The sequence below is a fragment of the Vulpes lagopus genome, chromosome 5 (assembly GCF_018345385.1).
Source record: "Vulpes lagopus strain Blue_001 chromosome 5, ASM1834538v1, whole genome shotgun sequence".
Lineage (NCBI taxonomy): Eukaryota > Metazoa > Chordata > Mammalia > Carnivora > Canidae > Vulpes > Vulpes lagopus.
Window position 1 is genome coordinate 53,445,561 of NC_054828.1, and position 5,887 is coordinate 53,451,447.

Below are 5,887 nucleotides of genomic sequence, written 5' to 3' on the forward strand. Positions count from 1 at the left end.
TGCTTCCTGCCTTGTTGATTTTCCCCATTCTCACTGGTGTGAGGTGGTATCTCATTGTGGTTTTGATTTGTATTTCCCTGATGGCAAGTGATGCAGAGCATTTTCTCATGTGCGTGTTGGCCATGTCCATGTCTTCCTCTGTGAGATTTCTGTTCATGTCTTTTGCCCATTTCATGATTGGATTGTTTGTTTCTTTGCTGTTGAGTTTAATAAGTTCTTTATAGATTTTGGAAACTAGCCCTTTATCTGGTATGTCATTTGCAAATATCTTCTCCGATTCTGTAGGTTGTCTTTTCCGATTCTGTAGGTTGACTGTATCCTTTGCTGTGCAAAAGCGTCTTATCTTGATGACGTCCCAAAAGTTCATTTTTGCCTTTATTTCTCTTGCCTTCGTGGATGTATCTTGCAAGAAGCTACTGTGGCCAAGTTCAAAAAGGGTGTTGCCTGTGTTCTCCTCTAGGATTTTGATGGAATCTTGTCTCACATTTAGATCTCTCATCCACCTTGAGTTTATTTTTGTGTATGGTGAAAGAGAGTGGTGTAGTTTCATTCTTCTGCATATGGATGTCCAATTTTCCCAACACCATTTATTGAAGATACTGTCTTCTTCCAAGGGATAGTCTTTCCTCCTTTATCGAATATTAGTTGACCATAAAATTCAGGGTCCACTTCTGGGTTCTCTATTCTGTTCCATTGATCTATATGTCTGTTTTTGTGCCAGTACCACACTGTCTTGATGACCACAGCTTTGTAGTACAGCCTGAAATCTGGCATTGTGATGCCACCAGCTATGGTTTTCTTTTTTAAAATTCCCCTGGCTATTCGGGGTCTTTTCTGATTCCACACAAATCTTAAAATAATTTGTTCTAACTCTCTGAAGATGGTCCATGGTATTTTGATAGGGATTGCATTAAACGTGTAAATTGCCCTGGGTAACATTGACATTTTCACAATATTAATTCTGCCAATCCATGAGCACGGAATATTCTTCCATTTCTTTGTGTCTTCCTCTCTTTTTTTCAGAAGTGTTCTATAGTTTTTAAGGTATAGATCATTTACCTCTTTGGTTAGGTTTATTCCTACGTATCTTATGCTTTTGGGTGCAATTGTAAATGGGATTGACTCCTTAATTTCTCTTTCTTCAGTCTCTTTGTTAGTGTATAGAAATGCCATTGATTTCTGGGCATTGATTTTGTATGCTGCTACGCTACCAAATTGCTGTATGAGTTGTAGCCATCTTGGGGTGGAGGCTTTTGGGTTTTCTATGTAGAGTATCATGTCATCGGCGAAGAGGGAGAGTTTGACTTCTTCGTTGCCAATTTGAATGCCTTTAATGTCTTTTTGTTATCTGATTGCTGAGGCGAGGACTTCCTATACTATTTTGAATAGCAGTGGTGAGAGTGGACATCCCTGTCTTGTTCCTGATCTTAGGGGAAAGGCTCCCAGTGCTTCCCCAGTGAGAATGATATTTGCTGTGGGCTTTTTGTAGATGGCTTTTAAGATGTCGAGGAAAGTTCCCTCTATCCCAACACTCTGAAGGGTTTTGATCAGGAATGGATGCTGTATTTTGTCAAATGCTTTCTCTGCATCTAATGAGAGGATCATATGGTTCTTGGTTTTTCTCTTGCTGATATGATGAATCACATTGATTGTTTTACGAGTGTTGAACAAGCCTTCTGTCCCGGATATAAATCCTACTTGGTCATGGTGAAAAATTTTCATAATGTGTTGTTGGATGCTATTGGCTAGTATCTTGTTGAGAATTTTTGCATCCATGTTCATCAGGGATATTGGTCTGTAATTCTCCTTTTTGGTGGGGTCTTTGTCTGGTTTTGGAATTAAGGTGATGCTGGCCTCATAGAACGAATTTGGAAGTACTCATCTCTTTCTATCTTTCCAAACAGCTTTAGTAGAATAGGTATGATTTCCTCTTTAAACGTTTGATAGAATTCCCCTGGGAAGCCATCTGGCCCTGGACTCTTGTGTCTTGGGAGGTTTTTGATGACTGCTTCAATTTCCTCCCTGATTATTGGCCTGTTCATGTTTTCTATTGCTTCCTGCTCCAGTTTTGGTAGTTTGTGGCTTTCCAGGAATGCGTCCATTTCTTCTAGATTGCCTAATTTATTGGCGTAGAGCTGTTCATAATATGATTTTAAAATCGTTTGTATTTCCTTGGTATTGGTAGTGATCTCTCCTTTCTCATTCATGATTTTATTAATTTGAGTCTTCTCTCTCTTCTTTTTAATAAGGTTGGCTAATGCTTTATGTATCTTATTAATTCTTTCAAAGAACCAACTCCTGGTTCTGTTGATCTGTTCCACAGTTCTTTTGCTCTCGATTTCATTGAGTTCTGCTCGAATTTTAATTAAGTCACTTCTTCTGCTGGGCGTGGGGTCCATTTGCTGTTTTTTCTCTAGCGTCTTTATCTGTAAGGTGAGCTTTTGTATTTGAGTTCTTTCCAGTTTTTGAATGGATGCTTGTATTGCGATGTATTTCTCCCTCAGGACTGCTTTTGCTGCATCCCAAAGATTTTGAACGGTTGTATCTTCATTCTCATTAGTTTCCATGAATCTTTTTAATTCTTCCTTAATTTTCTGGTTGACCCTTTCATCTTTTAGCAGGTTGGTCCTTAACCTCCACGTGTTTGAGGTACTTCCAAACTTCTTGTTGTGGGTTAGTTCTAATTTCAAGGCATTATGGTCTGAGAATATACAGGGGACTATCCCGATCTTTTGGTATCGGTTCAGACCCGATTTGTGACCCAGTATGCGGTCTATTTTGGAATAATCCACATGCACTTGAGAAGAATGTGTATTCAGTTGAGTTTGGATGTAAAGTTCTGCAGATATCTGTGAAATACATCTGGTCCAGTGTATCATTTAAAGCTCTCGTTTCTTTGGAGATTTTGTGTTTAGAAGACCTATCGAGTGTAGAAAGCGCTAGATTGAAGTCACCAAGTATAAGTGTATTATTATCTAAATATTTCTTCAGTTTGGTTATTGATTGGTTTAAATATTTGGCAGCTCCCACATTCGGGGCATATATTTTGAGGATTGTTAAGCCCTCTTGTTGGATAGATCCTTTGAGTATGATATAGTGTCCCTCTTCATTTCTCACTATAGTCTTCAGAGTAAATTTTAGTTTGTCTGATATAAGGATGGCTACCCCTGCTTTCTTTTGAGGACCATTTGAATGGTAAATGGTTCTCCAACCTTTTATTTTCAGGCTGTAGGTGTCCTTCTGTCTCAAATGAGTCTCTTGTAGACAGCAAATAGATGGGTCCTGCTTTTTTATCCAGTCTGAATCCCTGCGCCTTTTGTTGGGGTCATTAAGCCCGTTCACATTCAGAGTTACTATTGACAGATATGAGTTTAGGGTCATCATGATATCTATTCAGTCCTTGTTTTTGTGGATTGTTCCACTGAACCTCTTCTTAAAGGGGAATTTTAAGAGTCCCCCTTAAAATTTCTTGCAGAACTGGTTTGGAGGGCGCATATTCTTTCAGTTGCTGCCTGTCTTGGAAGCTCTTTATCTCTCCTTCCATTTTGAATGAGAGCCTTGCTGGATAAAGTATTCTTGGTTGCATGTTCTTCTCATTTAGGACGCTGATATATCCTGCCAGCCCTTTCTGGCCTGCCAGGTCTCTGTGGAGAGGTCTGCTGTTTCCCTAATACTCCTCCCATAAATGTCAGGGACTTTTTTTCTCTTGCTGCTTTAAGGATCTTCTCCTTATCTTTGGAATTTGCAAGCTTCACTATTAAATGTCGAGGTGTTGAACGGTTTTTGTTGATTTTAGGGGGGGATCTCTCTATTTCCTGGATCTGAATGCCTGTTTCCCTTCCCAGATTCGGAAAGTTTTCAGCTAGGATTTGTTCAAATACATATTCTGGCCCTCTGGCCCTTTCAGCACCCTCGGGAACCCCAATTAAACGTAGGTTTTTCTTCCTCAGGCTGTCGTTTATTTCCTTTAATCTATCCTCATGGCCTTTAAATTGTTTATCTCTTTTTTCCTCAGTTTCCCTCTTTGCCATCAACTTGTCTCTTTGCCATCAACTTGTCTTCTATGTCACTTACTTGTTCTTCCACCTCGTTAACCCTCGTCGTTAGGACTTCTAGTTTGGATTGCATCTCATTCAATTGATTTTTAATTTCTGCCTGATTGGATCTAAATTCTGTAGTCATGAAGTCTCTTGAGTCCTTTATGGTTTTTTCTAGAGCCACCAGTAGCTGTATAATAGTGCTTCTGAATTGGCTTTCTGACATTGAATTGTAATCCAGATTTTGTAACTCTGTGGGAGAGAGGACTGTTTCTGATTCTTTCTTTTGAGGTGAGGTTTTCCTTCTAGTCATTTTGCTCAGTGCAGAGTGGCCAAAAACAAGTTGTACCTGATAGAAGTGCGAACTCTTCTCACTGTAGCATTCTAGCTGGTCTCTCTTTAAATCTCAGGCTGAATTCATAGATTTTCAGGATGATTTGAAGGTTATCTAGGTAATTTGGTGGGGACAGGTGATTTGGGGACCCTACTCTTCCGCCATCTTGTGCCTCCCCCCCTCTTCCTGGGATTTTGATGGAATTCTTTGGACGAAAGGATTTCTTCTGCTGAGAATTTAATTCTGCGCTGCTCACAGATATCTTTGCTTCAAAATAAAAACTACAAAGAAAAAGCAGAGCCAAAATATGGAAGGACACGCACACACACACACACACATACACACAGAGCGAGAGAGAGAGAGAGAGAGGTCTCAAGATTATGATAGAGAAAGAGCATGTTTCTATGATATTGCTGAGAGCGTTGGTCCAATTCCCAGGCATGTAGGGCAATAAGTCCTCTTTTGTATTTGTTACTTTGAATTTCTATGACTTGCAGTCAAAGGAATCTTGAGAAGTATATTCAAGTACAGAAGCATACTAAAATTCTAATCCTGTGTCTCCTGGAGAACTCTAAAAGCAAAGGACTTGAGTGCTCATAAGATCAGATACAGGCTTCTGAGACATTCTTCCTGTGTTGCTTTAAGGCAAGAGTCCCTAACCTGGTGGCTTGATCTCTTAGGAGTTTTATGAAAGAGTGTGACAGAAATGTGAGCATATCGTCAAACTATGGGTAAAATGATATGTGTACCCAAATATATGTGCTTTTCTGGGTCCATTGATTTAATTTCATCATTAAAGGGACTTGTAAACCAAAAGAGATTAAAATCACTGATAGATGATCAAAAGCAAAAAATGTAGTGTTAAAACTGAATTTTCAGTCTCTAGGTGTATCAGATAGCTAGACTTTTTGAGATTTTGAAACAATGGAGAAGCCACGTCACCATCTTGTGAACATCAAGAAATAACTTGTTTAAATACAAACCCATTAAATGTTTGAAATATATAATCTAAAAAGTTTATTTCATTAAAAAAATTTATTTCATCAAGAACCATCTGTGGCTACCACTGTCTGAAGGGTGGGGAGGCATATAGACTTAACAAATGACTAGAAATCTGCTTCCTGGAGAAGTTCAAATATTCTCCCAATGTCACGTAAACATAAATCTCGGCAGTGCCAATACATTTCACATGCCACTAATTAAATCTTGAGTTTTCATGCATGCGTAAAAAAGCCTTCTGTTGCTTCAGTGAAACCTAATATCATGAAATGTATTCCAGCTTTCCTTTAAGGAGAAGAATATTATAACCAAAAATTAAATCAAAGCTGTTTCTTATCAATAAGTACAATCAAGAAGAGAAAGATGGAAGATTGCCTTGGAAATAGTAGGAGAGGCCCAATGAAATATTAATGTTCTGTGGGCCTTAGTCCCAGAGAGACTAATATTCAAGAAATAATGAGTGCCTTTAGACCTCAAGCATCCACTGAATATAGCAGTGTCATTGTTTGTTTGGGTA